Source organism: Rhinolophus sinicus, linkage group LG13 (genome assembly GCF_036562045.2).
Source record: "Rhinolophus sinicus isolate RSC01 linkage group LG13, ASM3656204v1, whole genome shotgun sequence".
Lineage (NCBI taxonomy): Eukaryota > Metazoa > Chordata > Mammalia > Chiroptera > Rhinolophidae > Rhinolophus > Rhinolophus sinicus.
In genome coordinates this window covers 47,308,881-47,325,952 of record NC_133762.1, presented here as the reverse complement: position 1 = coordinate 47,325,952, position 17,072 = coordinate 47,308,881, and the positions used below count along the sequence as shown (strand labels likewise).

Here is a 17,072-nt window from a genome sequence, read left to right as displayed (position 1 = left end):
TTAAATCCTGAAAGCTATACAAATGCTAATACTTGAACACAGAAGTCCAATAATGCTTACCTGAAAGACATATATATATATATATATATATATATATATATATATATATATATATATGAAGTATATATATGTAGCTTTATAATGTGACAGATAATAGAGTAATTGCCTAGCATATATTATCCCATTGAATCCTCACCACAAACCTTTGAAGTAAGTCTATTACTCAGGGTAGTAAACCTGTAATTTCAATTGCTTAGAACCCACCATGTCTATTGACAGGCAGCTCTGGACCCTGTTCCGTATCTTCCAGGCTGACAGTTGCAGCCAGCAGCAGAGGGAAGGAGAGCTTGAAGTATCACACCTACAACTCAAAGCTCTAGCCTGGAAATGGCAAACATCACTTCAGCCCACAACTCATTATTCAGAACTAGTCATCTGGCACCACCAAGCCACAAGGGGGCGGAGCAGGGAAAGCAATCCTGCAGTGTGCCTAGGAGTGGCAGGAACAGGAAATATTTGGTGAATAGTACTAATCACTAACTACTACAGTGGTGCATGTCCCTATTTTACACACGGGGAAACAGAATCTGAGAGAGGTCAGCTAGTCAAGTCAAACAGTAAGTGAAAGAGCTAAGATGCTGTTAAAGAACTAAGCATGAGTTTAACAATATTTTTCTAAGAAATTCTGAGCTTACCAATTCTATATCACCTAAAAAGTCATAGGAATATTAGAGATTGAACAGAGATTAGCCTGTATCGCTTGGTCTTTGCCCTGAAATCCATTGGCTGTACTTCCAGCTGCTTACCTCTAAAGCTAGAGACTAAAAATATTGACTTTCTGTTACCAGAGCTGAGTTCCTTATAAAATTGTTATGGCTCTTAGAGTTCTTGGGTAATTTGTTACAGATAAAGAGCAACGTGATTTGCAATCACTTGGAAGATGTTAGCAATATAAAGCCAAATCACCCTCAAGAAGAGGTACCACTATCTATCCAGTCCGCCTCAATGGTGTGCATTTTTCATTAGGGTGAATTATACACAAGGCTGTTGCATCACGAAACTCCAGGGGACACTTCACATCATATTCTATTTTAATGGTGCCTCTTGAAGTTGTGCAATGCATTGGTAAAAAACAAAAACAAACAAAAAAACAACTTTTCTCTTAGGGGTCAAACATCATACTTTTCCTCCAATGTCAGGCTGTAGCCTCAAGAGCTTTTTTATTTCTCATAAGTAGGTATTGGAACGTAATATATTTTCAGTAAAATCTTGAGTGACCTACAAATTTTGCACTTCTATTGAGCGTTCAGCCAGTGAAAGCTCCTTTCTGTCATTGCCCTTTCAGCATTTGACATCTTGTGACCTTCAGCACTTGCTCGTAAGTTCTAAAGAATCTCTGTTTCTCTAGAAATTTCAGCCCAAGTAAACAGCAAATTCGCATTACTTCTACATAACACCGAGAAAGCGGTCACCATGCTGGCTGCACATTAATACCCTCGGGTGCTTTGAAAAACAAAAACCCTTGCCGTTTCCCACCCTTAGGTTGTAATTTAATTGACCTGGAATAGGGACAGGCCAGGAATATTTTACAAAGCTCCTCAGAGGTTTCTAATAGTAGCCTTACTTGAGACCCACAGACCTAGGAAATAGTTATTACCAAGAAGTTAAATTTATTAGACTAGGAACATGAGAGGGATAGCACATTGCTCTTTCAAAAAGAACAAAGAAGGATCAATTATAATAGATCTGATCCCTTAACCTACCAAATTTGGCTTCTGACCCACAATTTTGCCAAGGCTCACAAGTACTGCCACATTGCCAAATCCATTAAATCACTGGTTCTCAATTTTGTGCATAAGAATGCCCTGGAAAGCTTTTAAAATCCTGACATCCAGTCCATTCCCAAACCCAAAATCAGACTCTTTATGGGTGGAGGACAGGCATCTATAATTTTTTTAATGTTCTCCAGTTGATTCCAAAATGCAGGCAAGGTCAGGAATGACTGCAATAGTCCCTTCTCAGTCAATATTGTACTGAACTTCTCAGCAACTTTTGATATTGGCTTCTTCCTCCTTCTTGGGAAACTATTATCTTGGCCTCCATATCTCCACATTCTCCTGTTTTCCTCTTTTCTTCCAACTCCTCTAACCATTTTGTTTTTCTCATTCTCATGTGCCAGCTTCTCTTGTAGTTTTCTACACTATGAAAATCTTCAGATGTCAGCTCTTGAGGCAGAAGCATCATTTTGGTCTAGTTGATATAATTTATTCCTATGTCTCTAAATACCGTGATTAAGCCAAAAGCTCCCAAATTTATATGGGTAGCCCAGATTTCTTTTTTGGGTTTGTTTATCCACTTTGATGTTTTGTAGGCATCTTTAATTAAACATTTCCAAAACCAGACTTTGCACCTCAGATGTGTTCCTTTTGATGGCTTCCTCACTGTCACTATATAATGCATAAGCCAGAACTTTGGGAGGTGTTCTCATGCTTTCCTCCTCAAACCTCACCCACATATGTAGGCCTTCATTATATTTCATCTAGTCTATCTGCAAATATACTTCAAATCCACCCTCTTCTCTATGCCTCTACAACAAAATTAGTCATCTCTTGTTGCATCATATATTTTTCTAAAAATTAGAGCCTTAAAACAGCAATGAATGTTTTATATATCATACATTTTCTGGGGGTCAAGAATATAGGAGTGGCTTAGCTGGATGATTCTGACCAGGGGTCTCTCATAAGGCTGCATGAGATGTGGGCCGAGGCTGCAGTCATCTGAAACCTTGATTGGAGCAAGACTGACTTGCAACGTGGCTCATTCACATGGCTGGGGAGTTTGTGCTGGTTGCTGGGGGGAACTTTTAGTTCCTCCCCACAAGGAACTCTCTAGTAAGCTGCTTGAGTGTCCTACCATGTGGCAGCTGGATAACCCCCAATGTGAGTGATCCATGAGAGAGCAAAGAAGAGACTGCTCTCTCTTTTGGCTTACATTTGGAAGTCACACGCTATCATTTTTGTATGATCTTATTGGTTACACAGATCTGCCCTATTTAATGTTCAAGGGACTTACAACAGGATATAAAAACCAGGAGGAGAGACTCATTGGGGCTAAGTTGGTGATTAACACAACAGCCAACACTCTAAGCTACACCACAATCATTTCTCACCCAGAATATTATAATCTGCTAAATGATAACTTCACTTCTAACTTTGCCCTCATTTCAGCCTTTTCCACAAAGCAACCAGAATGATCTTTTAATAAAGAGAATTTCAATGCCATTATGTTGAACTTAGAGATTCACACTCCTTATTTTTCCCTGCAAGTGTTACTGGTCCTAAGTCCAAATGCCTGATGCTTTAAAAGGCCAAAACTCAAAATGACAGAGTTTGGAGTAATGAAAAGTTTATTGATCGAAAAGTTGCCAACCGAGAAGATTGGAGCCCTGGTAGTACCTCAAATCCATCTTACCAAAGTACAGAGTGCAGGCTTCTTTTTTGTCAAGAGAGGGGAGATGAGAAGGGGCTGTTTGTATAAAACTCAAACCACAAGCAGAGTTACTTTAATGATTGGCATGTCTATGTGCAAGACTCAGCAGAAGCTATTAGGGTGAAGGCCATGGGAACAAAGCTGGTTTGAACAAGATGGAGTCAGAGAGGCTGAGCATTTCACCCTATAAACAAGGTCCTCAAAATCTGGCTCTAACCTCCCTTTCAACCTCATCCTCAACTCTCTCCCCTTCACTGTCATGTGTTTTTTTTATTGTGTTTTTTTTTTTGTTTCATTTTGTTTTACGTAGTCATTTTTTATTGCCTCTTAAAGGATCAAGCATCATAACAGATATTAAGAGTTTTAAGTAGATTCATGGGTACTCAGATAGTTTAATGTACCTATAAATACATTTTACATCAGAGTCAAAATTTAAGTCCTAGTTATTCCATGTAAATATCTTGCTGAAATCCCATTAAAATGGTTGCCATTTTCCAGGGATTTAAAAAAATAAAAATCAGTGGAGATTTTGATTCACTTCAAATATTTTTTGATTATCTATTCTGGGCCAGGCATTAAGGATAAGGAAGTTGTCCTGCTTTCATTGAGTTTACAATGTGGAATCTAAGAATGATAAAATATTTTACTCTTTCCTTTGCTTCCTCTTACATTTTTGCAAGTTGATTCTATAAATAATTTCTTGTGAGAAAATTGAGCGTCAGTTTTTAATTTGAAGAATCAACTACTTTCATACATAAAAGAAAAATGTTGTCATCATCTATTGTATATCCAGGACTTACAGCACCTAAGAGTTCCAAGGTTGGGAAAGAAGTTTCTAGAAAGAACCTCAGATCTAGTTTCAGTCTCCTGAAATTTCATTTCTCTGCTATCAGATGAATCCAGCTTCTATCTGGGAATGAAGTTGAACTGCAGAAGCTATAAACCTAACATTATCTCTTTATGATCCCATCAGCCTTTAACCATTCCTACTGAGAATGTCCAAATCCAAGCCCAGTTGATTTTTAGGGGGTCTGCAGCAGATGTTATAAAGGCTTTCACGGTGCCACTTCTGGGCCAGCACACAAGATGCCGAAGACTCAGGCCTTCCTTCCACGGTGGATTCCATCTTCAACCAGCCCACCACCAACCGGAAAGAGTTCACTGTCATTTTTGTTGAAGCCATTCTGGTGTTTTTCCTGCTCTTCATCAAGCCAGACTCTTTTCCACTTTAGAGCCTGTGCAGGTGCTGCTTTTTTGTGTATAGATTGCTTCTTCCTCCCTCTCCTCAAGCCAACTGCTTTCTACACAATCATTAGATGAGATATTTCTTTAGGGAGGCCCTCCCTGCTGCCCCACCTAAAACTCACCCAGTACTGTTCCATTATAACAGTCATCACAATTTATAATGATATTTTGTGTTTATTTAATTACTGTCTCCACATTATGGTGGCAAGAGCCAAGGGAGCAGTGACTGCTTTGTTCAGCTCTCTCCACCAAGTGCCTAGGGTGCTGACAGGAAAGTAGTAAATTCTTAATATTTATTGAATGAATAAATAAATGACTTTCAGTCTTTGAGTGAGGATTTCACTTGAGCTCCCCAAATTTCAATTTATGTTTCTTTTCTTTCTTTGCCAACAATCCCAATGCTAGAGGTGAGAAAATAAAGATGGGAAAACCAAAAACAACCAGAAAAGTTAGACAAATATGAAAACATTTCTCCTCTCTATTATGGTTATTTATTTATTTATTTATTTTTTAAAATTTGCCAAAAGCTTGAAAAAGATTATTATTTTTTTTGAATTACTGACTTTTAGAATGAGGTATAAAAGATTTAAGAACAGTTTGCTCTCTTCAAGGTGATTTCTGTGAGTAGAAAGGATATAGAAAACCACCAAACCAATGAGTGCATTTGAATCGATAAATACATTTTATATTTTTTGTTAGACATTTCTTACCAAATGGCTTAGATAATATCATCTGTTCTTGTTTTTTGTGCATTCCTACTGACGCATATCAACTGAAGAAAAGCCAAGGGCTTTATGAAGCAATGGAAAGAGTTTTGCTGTCAGCCAGTTTGTGCTACAATTCTGTGGGTCTGTGACCCAGAGGAAAATGTAAGGGGACATGCTTCATTTGCATCACAAAACACATGGCACATTTAGAAATTAGCACCACAGGGTTCATTTTAATGCTGCAGAACACATTTATCTGCTAATGTGTGGTCTAGAAATACAGTTTTTTTTCTGCCAGTTCCACCTGCCACTTCACCCTCAAAAAAGTAAAACCCTTGCAAAGTCATTTGCAAAAAATTTTTGAGACTACTTGTTCCTTGCTTATTTGCAATCACTTCACTTTTTCAGCATAATTGATCATGTTTATGTATACAGGGCCTGGGGTGGAGTTGAGACTCAATTAAGAGAGCAGGGGGATAAGGGAGCCCCTCTACCAGTGGACACTGATTAGAAGCAGCCATTTAGAAGACTTGCCTCATACAAATAGCTATGCTATGAGTGGCAAAACAGAAAGCTAATATAGTCCAGTAGAAAGAAACAAGGAAACACTCTAAAGAGTAGATGCAGAAAGTCAGGAGTTTAACCATCGGGGATAAATTAGTGCACAAGCAAACTTTTCTCTTCATGTGACAAGGCACTGAGAAAGTTTTTATGAGGTGTGACAATTAAGTTTGAGAACTTGTTGCAATGATGTTGCTAACCTTTTTTAACATCAGAGGGATTATTCATTATGAATTTGTACCAACTGGACAAATAGTTAACCAAGTTTACTATTTGGAAGTGCTGAAAAGACTGTGTGAAAAAGAGAGACAACCTGAACTTTTCGCCAACAATTCATGGCTCTTGCATCACGACAATGCACCAGCTCACACAGCACTGTCTGTGAGGGAGTTCTTCACCAGTAAACAAATAACTGTATTGGAGCACCCTCCCTACTCACCTGATCTGATCCCTGCTGGCTACTTTTGTTACCTAAAGACAAAGGAAGTATTGAAAGAAAGAAATTTTGATGACATTCAGGAAATCAAGAGTAATATGAAAACAGCTCTGACGGCCATTCCAGAAAAAGAGTTCCAAAATTGCTTTGAAGGGTGGACAAGGCACTGGCATCGGTGCATAGCTTCCCAAGGCGGGGGAGTACTTCAAAAGTGACCATAGTGATATTCAGCAATGAGGTATGTAGCACTTTTTCTGGGATGAGTTCGTGAACTTAAGTGGCAGACCTTGTACATAATTTTCAGTTGTGTATAACGACTAACTTTAAAATAATTTAAGTTTAGATTATGTTATCTTTTCAACATGGCAGGAAAATCCCTGGAGGAATTTCTAAAGCTACCATATGCATTTTGGGAAGTGATTGATTTCCATTTGATTCCTATTCCTCCCTCACCCTAGGAATTTCCTTGATTTTAGTAATACCAGAGTCCCTGGTGCTTCTCAATATCCTTTGAAAAGCAGACCTTTTTGTATTAGGATTCTCAACACAAGTCAATTTGATAAAAAGGGACTGCAATGTTTATAAAGCTTAGAATTTCAAGGGGTGGACTGAGCAAGACTAGATCTAATACTTGAAAGAGTCTCTCTCTCTCTCTCTCTCTCTCTCTCTGTCTCTCCCCCTTCACCACCCCCCATCCTCCTCTCCCGTGATTGCTGGCACTGTCACTCTCCAGCTCTCTTGTTTTCTCAGTTCTCTTTTCATTTGTGTGAGCTCCAACCTCAGCTAGAAGGCGCCATAATGTAGCAAAGATATCCACCAGCAGCTCCAGGCTTACATCCTGCAGGAATCCCAAATGAAAAGAAGTACCCTTCCCCAGTTGGTCTAGTAAAATCACTGGTGGGGTTCTCAATGGATGTGGGTTTGGCCTCTTCCTCAACCCAATTTCTATTTGTGTTCTCATCACGCTACCTTTGTTTTATTTCTTGCGGGAAATTTAATTCCTTACTATTTCAGATCTCAGCTAAAATGCCATTTCGTTAGTGTTAATTTCTCTGATTCTGTAGCATATACTATATGTTTACATGTTGTGTTAGGACAGGGTTACCTTGCAGCTATACCACTATGCTTATATCCTCAAATGCCTAGAAGTCTGTTCAAGATAAGGATGAAATGTATTAGCTTGGACTTTAAAATGTACTTTTTTTTTTTTATTAAATTTATTGGGGTGACAATTGTTAGTAAAATTACATAGATTTCAGGTGTACAATTCTGTATTACATCATCTATAAATCCCATTGTGTGTTCATCACCCAGAGTCAGTTCTTCCATCACCATATATTCGATCCCCCTTACCCTCATCTCCCACCCCCCACCCCCCGCCCCCCTTACCCTCTGGCAACCACTAAACTATTGTCTGTGTCTATGAGTTTCTGTTTCTCATTTGTTTGTCTTGTTCTTTTGTTGTTTTTGGTTTATATACCACATATCAGTGAAATCACATGGTTCTCTGCTTTTTGTGTCTGACTTGTTTCGCTCAGCATTACTCTCTCAAGATCCATCCATGTTGTCACAAATGTTCCTATATCATCTTTTCTTACTGCCGAATAGTATTCCATTGTGTATATATACCACAACTTCTTTATCATAATGTACTTTTTAAAGTTCAAACTTACCCTGAAGGCAACCTGTATTAGCTTGTCCATACTTTTTAGAGATTGATAGTTTACACCTGGTTTAACAAGTTATCTAGCCTTGCTTTTTATAGAGCCAGTAGGTATAAAAGACCCCTCAATAGATGTATGCCTGGGCTCACAGTTACCTTGATCAGACATAATCTGAATATTAAGTGTTTCTTGTCCTGAGTAACTAAGAAAGGACCCTGGGGTCCTAGAAGTCTTAGACCCAAATATGACAGCCTATAGGCTCTTGGTCCTGCCGTATTATATCATATACCTGTATTAAAACCTTACATGAATACATCCTGTGCAATCTTGTGAGTCTTGTGATAATCTTCAATTACCCAACCTCGTATAATTGTCACATATGTATTTTATGATTATACTATTGAAATATATCCCTCCTACCAAACTATAAGCTCCATGAGGGCAGGGGCCGTGATTGGTTTTGCATTTCCTTTTCTCCTGACATGCCATTGTGCCTGATATATGGTAAATCAGACTCCAGCCAACCAGGGAAACAGAAACGACTCTGAGTTCTTACAGAAGAGAAGTTAATGCAAGGATTTGGTAGCATAGGTGATAGAAGAGACTGAAGAACCAACCAGGGCACAGTGAGTCAGCCCAGATATTAACAACGAAAGGAAACTGGTACTCTCCCTAGACTGGGCGAACAGAGGGAAGAGGTGGTGGTACCAGAGTCCAGGGGCCAAGGTCACCTGGCAGAAGCTGGAACCATGGCAGGATGTTCAGGTGGAAACTGGAGCCATGGCGGGAACAGACAGGTATTGCCTGGGATGCTGCCCAAGGCAAAGAAGGAAAGGGAGAACTACTGTGCCTTGTCCTCTCCTGTCTCTTACCAGTGTCTACCATTGTCTGAATCCAGCGGGAAGCCAGATGATGCAGAAAACCAGGAGAGACAATCTGGATGGATCACTCTCCTGTGACGCACCGCAGGGGAAGTGCGAGGAAACATCCCAGGACTGTTTCTATAAGTGCTCAATAAATATACACTGAATGAATGAATGAAACCAAGTTATGCACAGAACAAGTGTTGCTGATTGATTCAAAATTCTACTGGTACTAGCTTGAAAAGTCTAGATCTATAACCAAAATGCATCTGTTGTATAGACAAGCGGTTCCTAACAGGGGCTGAATCTCGAGACACACAGTAGGCTTGGCTGCTCTCTTTTAATGATGATTCTGTTGCTGACCAATTCTGGTGGCTGACACTTTCTTTATGCAACATGTTGCTTTAGCTTGAGATCCATTCAGACTTATCAGCAATACTTTGTCTATTGTGCATTTCATTGTCTGTGTTGACTTCATTATTTAACTTTTATGAGGGAATACTTATTTCTCTCACTTTCGATTTCTTTAGAAGGGGAGGATCACACTGGACCCTGCATGTCCCGATAACAAAAGAATCTAATAATCTCATAATAAATTTAGAGAAATATGTGGATATTTCAAGTCATCTTATAAAAAAAGTCACTACATCTATGGAAATCAAATAATCTATTGTGTGTTAGTTCTTTTTCAAAGACTTATTTACTGAAGATAAAGGGGAAAGACCATCATTATTAATCCTGAATAAAATGTGCACACACACATCACACAATACTTAACTATTTATCTAGAATTAAAAAAAAAATCTCCATGAGTTTCAGAAGGTTAACAGACTATTCAGTTCTCCCTTATTGCCCAGGTAAAATTCATGATGTAGTAACAATTACCTAAGGATTTAAGCATGTTAACGTGAGCTTATTTGATCTGCACCAATGCCCCAATCTACCTTCATTTGTAAATTTCCCTCAAGATCCACTCTTAAAGAAACATAATGCAGGGGAAAAAATACATGCCTTATACAGATATGTAGAAAATAATAACACAGGTCAGAGGACTGTTTACTTCAAATATATGCCCAGGTAGAAGGCATCTGAATTCTCTTTCTCTCTTTTCACACCACCCTCTTTAAAAACAAACTACAGGCTGAGTGGTTCTCTTGGGCTCCTTCATGACCACATAGTGAATTTGCTAAATTGTGAACGCAGTAAAAACTGCTAAACTAACTACACTGGGACTGATTCATTTGCACCAATTAGACATCTTATCCTGGGCATGGGGTTAAATGCATCTTTCTGTCTCTTATGTTTATAATTTTCAATGATTGATAATGCTCAACCCAAGTTTGAAGAAACAGAAACTGCTGGTGGGATTTGTGAAATTGCTTTCTCCTTTTAAGTAGCGCTGAATTGGTTCTCATTGCTGTTCTTGCTCATTCTTTATTCTTAAGAATGATTAAGACAAGTTTGGAAGTCTGTAAAAGTTATATGTATTTTTTTAAGAGAAAGCTTGTTATATAAAATGATTCTCAAGAAGGCACTGTTTAAAACTTTACACCCAAACCTTGCAGACAACAGCATGTCATTTGTAGCCGATGCTATTGGTACTTCACCTAGATTCCCTTTACCACTGGCATCCCCCATTGCTCAGCCGCTGTAGTTGGTGGTTGCTTTAGGCTCAGAGTTACCCACTTTTCAGGATTGCCTTTGGCTGATTGGAGCCACCTAGCCTCTATGGATTCTGTCTCCACAAGGCGCTGACCAATGACTGACTGATGGAGGATGTAACAGCCAGCTCCTTCTTTCTGGGCAGGGCAATCTCAGTGGCACGTTTCATTCTCCATAGCTTCCCAAGGAATCAGGCCGAGGCTAACTTTCTCTTCTTTAGGTCCTCTCTCTGTTTTATCCTGCACCTTCCTACCTTTAAAAGCTTCCCTTGGGAGCACACCTTCAATAAAGCACTTACACAGAGTCCTTTTCTTGGGACCTATTTCATGGGAGCTCAACCTAAGACTGTTTTAATTACCTAACTATTAGACTCTAAAAGAAATTGGTTCAGCTCTAGAAAAACAAAAATTCAGTCAACTATCCACTAGAAGTATTATGACTGGAATTAGTAACTATTTTCATGACAAATGAGTACTGTTCTTCTTTCTCTGATTATAGAAACTAGATAAAGAAAATGTTTACATGTTTAAATCATTGACAGCCTGAAAGTGAATCTGCTTAAACAAAAACTCTATTCTTCTGATTGTCTAGGTCTGGATCTTCATTCCTGTGCCTTCTTTTGATTTACCTTGCAGCTTGAGACAGAAAAAAGGTTAAAAACAAATCACTTATTGAGCACTGACTATGTATACGAGGTCTGACAATTGTGTTCACAAACTCATCCTAGAAAAAGTGCTACATACCTCATTGCTGAGTATCACTATGGTCACCTTCGAAGTACTCCCCTTGGGAAGCTATGCACCAACACTAGTGCCTAGTCCACCCTTCAAAGCAATTTTGGAATTCTTTTTCTGGAATGACCATCAGAGCTGTCGTCCTATTGCCCTTGATGTCCCGAATGTCACCAAAATGTCTTCCTTTCAGTATTTCCTTTATCTTCAGGTAAAGAAAGAAGTCATTGAGGGCCAGATCAGGTGAGTAGGAAGGGTGTTCCATTATAGTTATTTGTTTACTGATTAAATACTCCCTCACAGACAGTGCCATGTGACTAGTGCTTTGCCTTGATGCAAGAGCCATGAATTACTGGTGAAAAGTTCATGCCATCTAACTTTTCACACAGCCTTTTCAGCACTTCCAAATAGTAAACTTGGTTAACCGTTTGTCCAGTTGGTACAAATTTATAATGAATAATCCCTCTGATATCAAAAAAGGTTAGCAACATAGTTGCAACAAGTTCACGAACTTAATTGTCAGACCTTGTAGGCACAAAATTAGAAATTTTACAGATGTTACCCCATTTGAGTCTCACAATAGTTTATTGAGGGGCATATTATTATCCACTTTATAGATGATGAAATTGAGCCTGAGAGACAATTTTTAGCTGATCCATAGACATACTGCTAGTAAACAGCAGAGTGAAGATTTGAATCCAGATCTGCTGACTACCAAAACCACACTCTTAACCAATTCACCAAAATGTTCATTTAAAGATCAGAATATATAGGGATGGACAGGTGGCTCAGTTGGTTAGAGCGAGAGCTCTGGGCAACAGGGCTGCTAGTTTGATTCCCGCATGGACCAGTGAGCTGCGCCCTCCACAACTAGAATGAAGTCAATGAGCTGTCGCTGAGCTCTCGGGTGGCCAAATGGCTCAGTTGGTTGGAGTGCATGCTATCAACCACAAGGCTGCTGGTTCGACTCCCGCAAGGGATGGTGGGCTGCGCCCCCTGCAACTAACAATGGTGACGGGACCTGGAGCTGAATTGTGCCCTCCACGACTAAGTTGAAAGGACAACAACTTGACATGGATGGAGCTGATGAGTCCTGGGAAAAACACACTACTGTTCCCCAATTAAAAAGTCCTGGAAACACACACTGTTCCCCAATAAAGTCCTGTTCCCCTTCCCCAATAAAATCTTAAAAAAAAAAAAAAAATGATAAGAATATGTATAGCAGAGAGCATTTCTGTCTAAAACTAATCTCCTATATATACATTTCTGTAGCATACCCCGTTGGTGTCCCTTTTCTCATACTAAGCATCCACCTGTAGCTTCTGTATGCTTTCAAGCCAACAGTTCCCACCATGACTCGCCAATTCAGTTCACTGAATTGCCCTTGAGCACTGGCATAGCCTCACCAGTACCCCCTCTGGCCTGTAGCTATTAACTGATACAGGAATTCAGAAGATCAGCACGTTTGCCTGTGCTCTCTGTATAGCTCCCCACGGGTTAGGTTAAAGATGGGTCTTCTAGGAAAGCTCACCTTTGGTTTCTTTCACTTTCCTGTCCTACTTCACCCCACTCACCCCTCACTGTTCTCCCCTAGGAGCATTTCCTTAAATCACTTTCTCCTAAATTCTTGGCTCAATGTCTACTTCTGAGAGACTCTTAACAAAGTCAAGATACATAAAGGAATAAAAGAGGCAAATACTAATAAATCACTTTGCTATTCTGGACTTCTGGGTCAACTGGTATTTTGTTCCAAAAAAATAATTTTGTTTATTGCAAAGTAATTCATGTTCATTGTAAAAAAGCAAAATAGAAGACACAGTTAAACCAAAAATAACAATAAAACTCAATTCATAATTCTAAAGCCCAGAAAAAAATACTATTTATGTGTGTGTTTCATATTTACAAATCTGAGATGACTGTATACATACTATTTATAATGGTGTTTTTTAATGTAACTTTGACAGACTGTCTTTTTATGTCAGGAAAATTCTCTTTACAAAATCTTTTTTATGCTTATGTAGAATTCTGGAGTATAATTTCTTTGGGGGGAAGGACCAAGCTCCCAGGTGATGTTGATGCTATTGGTCCATGGACCACTCTGAAAAGCAAATGATGGCCTTATAGGACACCAAAAACTTTGACTTTCCTCTATTCGGGTTTAGTGTTAAACTCAAAATAAACTTAGACACTTGAATGTCCCCTCACACAATTCCCATTCACAACGTTGTAGAGCCATTTAAATGAATATAACCACTTCATAATATGAGGAAATAGAATTAACAGGACTTGACATTAACACTTTCTCTCAATTTACATTTGCAAATGGTGAAGGTGAACACAGAACACCACTATATACGAAAATGGCTTTTAGTAAGTGTTGTACTTACTAAGGTGACAACAGAAAGTTATAGCCTCTGAAAATGTGCTGCTGCAGACTCATTTTCTTTGTTCCTGAATGAAACCATGGGCAGGCATTTTCCCTCACATTCAAGAGTCCTCTAGTTATTTTAGAAAACAAAATATCATGTTCTCAGAAACCAGCTTCAGGGGGTTGCCCCTCGCCAAATCAGGGATTATTTGAGCATCAAAATAAATAATGATAGCAAGGGATTATAACCCATTAAATAATAAAGGAATACATGAGCCTATACAGATTTAAATACATAAATTAATAGGGAAGCAGAGAAAGCTCTACCCAATGGTAAAAAGTCAACTAAGACCTGTAGAAAGAATAATGAAATTAGAAAATCGTCTTATGGCAACCATCACTGTCATAATTATTTCAGGAATCATCCATGAATGCTAAAATTAGTGGGTGAAAGTATGAGACTAGTAGGAAATTTACAGTTTCAAAGGATCTATCCATAAGATACTTAAGGACAAAGGGAAAAATAATAACTTTACAGTGGAGAAACCAAGTGGTACAGATACCACTTTCACCAAGGGATTAAAGTTCACAAAGTTTACATCCTACATCAATATCATGTGCCTCTTGATATGATGTACTAAGAAGGGCCTGTGGTATCCCTGCCTAACATCCATCATCTGAATCTATTCTTGAGGAAATTTAAGACAAATCAAAATTGAGGTTCACTTTACAAAATAACTGGCCTGCATTCTAATATACCAATGTAATTTAAAAAACAACAAAACAACATGAAGAAATATTGAGGAACTCTTCCAAACTAAAAGAACAAAGAGATGTGACAATTGAATGCAGCTCATGATCTGGGATTTTCTATTGGGATAAATAGCAAAACCTGAATAAGGTGTGCAGATTAAATATGTAGTTAATTCAAATATTAATTTCCTAGTGTTGACAATTGTAGTATAGTTATGTAAAATAATGTTCTAGTTTTATGGGAGTACATACTGAAGTATTTAGGGGTAAGGATATCATGTCTTCACCTGACACTCAAATTGTTCAGAAAAGAATTGCACATACATGTATGTATATGTAAAGAGAGAAAGAGATAAAATGATGTGGAAAATGGTTAGGTAATCTATGTAAAGAGTGTACAGGACTTCTTTGCAAGATTCTTGCAACTTTTCTGTAAATCTGAGATTAAGTCAAAATTTAAAAATGCAAACAGACAAAAAACAAAAAACACTTCATAAAACAAACAAAATTTAGTTCTAAGAGCAAATTTCCTGGCTCCATATTATAAAACGTATAAGCAACCCCAGCTCAAGCCTGACTCAGGGAAAGATGGGCCTGGTTAGTTATTTCACTTATTCCTCCAGGCTCCTTCCCCCATGTACTAGCTACCATTAAAGGGCCTTCCATGGGTGGAAAGTGAGGGAGGGGTTTAAAGGAAAGGAATTTCATGTATATGGCTGACAGAGTTGTAATCTGGAGTTGGTGCCCTCTGGTAAGGCAGATTCTCAAGTGAACTCTTTTTGTCAAATGGGCCTTTTGTGGATATTTTTGGAGTTCCTGCCCAGCACTCTCCTGGTGTGAGTGGTGCCTCCATTGATTTTTACTCAGGGGTACACTTCCAGCAGTGGTCAGTTTTGCGTCTCATTGCACTAGGTTACAGAACCAGGCTACTCAATCAGACACTAACTGTAGGTGTTGCTGCAAAGGAACTAATGTACATGGAATTAACATCTACAGTTGTTGACTTTATGTAAAGGAGACTTGATAATCTGGGTGGGTCTGAGCCCATCAGTTGAAAGGCCTTAAGAACAGAACTAAGGTTTCCCTGAAGAAAAAGAAATTCCACTTGTGACCTGCAGGGACAGCTCTTGTCCAACAGTTTCCAGCCTGCCCTTCCTGATGGGCTGCCTACCAGCCCCCACAGTCATGTAAGTCGACTCCTTGCAATCAATGTCTTTATCTATCTGTTATATTTATGTATCTATCACCCATCTATACTACTGGTTCTATTTGTCTGGTAGAACCCTGACATAGCTATTTCCCAGGTATGAGTCAGGCCCCAAATCTAAATTCCCTGGATACTTGCAAGGTTTTATGGTGGATCTCTTAAATCAGCCCTTCTCCCTTGTCCCCACATGCTTGCTTTAAGGTTAAGTCATATATGTTATCTAGTCATTCTTTTTCATCTATACTTTTTTCTGGCATCTGGAAATTTTATTGAAAGTATCAAGTATTGTATGAATACCACTTTAAATGCTTCTCAATTGCATAAGACACTGGAGGCAAATCCTCCTTGCTGGGGAAATGTTTATTTTGTAGTAAATAGAAGATAAGGGAGCACACTTTTAAAATTTTTGCTAAGGGACTCAGAATCATAACTAATAACATAGATGTTGCCTGAGCATGGGTCCTTTATTGAGGTCACCTCCCAAATGCTTACACAGAAAACCTTGAGACAAGGAATTCTGTGTAAGCATTTGGGAGGTGACCTCAATAAAGACCAGAAGGGGTGGGGAAAAGTGAGAGGATAGGGAGGGGAAGGGGGCCAATGAAGGGTGTGTTATCACACAAATTCCCATGGTGGGCAACTTGGTCTTAATCCCCCTGGAGAGCTCTAGCCGTCACTGGGAACGTGCATCTCAGAATAATTCTACCAGAGCGATGAGTGAGCTGGGGTGCTAGGACCCTGAATCTCTGTTCAGTCACCGGTTGAGGGTTGCTTCCAGAAGACACTCATTCTCACATACTTCAGCCTGACTGTACAAGTTTAAGTGTCAGAGGAAGACTTCCAGCATCTGGAAGTCAGGCCTGAGGATGCTATACTCCCAAAGCAGAGGAGAAATGGATAGAGTGATGACAGTGTGCTAGAGGTGTCAAATTTTGTTTAACTCAACACACATCACTTATGATGGTGTGTGAGAAACAAACTCTTTCCTGAATGGATTAAAAACTCCTTTTCTTTCCTAATAAACTTTTTACATCAATTTCCACTAGAATTATACTGGGGGTGCCAAAAAAATGTATATTCATGACTTGTATTCATCTTTTGTTATCGGTATGTGTTGAGTATTACAATTTTAATATAGTTTTTTCCTTTCTTAAAATGTGTATACATTTTTTGGGGGGGCACCCTCTGTATCTTTCGCAAACATAATGGTGTACATCTGTTAAGTTTTTTGACAATAGTGGTTATAACAAAAATGACATTTATTCTACTACAGTTTTAAAGAAGATTGAAAGATTTACCAAGAATGAAATGTCATTCATTGAAAAATAAAACACACCTTCTTCAGACAGCTCAGAATATTTATAGTTCTTAGAGCAAAAACAAAAG

At 38.8% G+C, this 17,072-nt stretch overlaps 1 long non-coding RNA gene across 2 annotated transcripts in view; it reads left to right on the top strand.

Annotated features, from left to right (window-relative positions):
* The window catches only part of LOC141568291 (uncharacterized), a 156,155-nt gene that overhangs the window by 133,232 nt on the left and 5,851 nt on the right, over window positions 1-17,072 (top strand). The gene's annotated exons all lie outside the window — the stretch shown is intronic.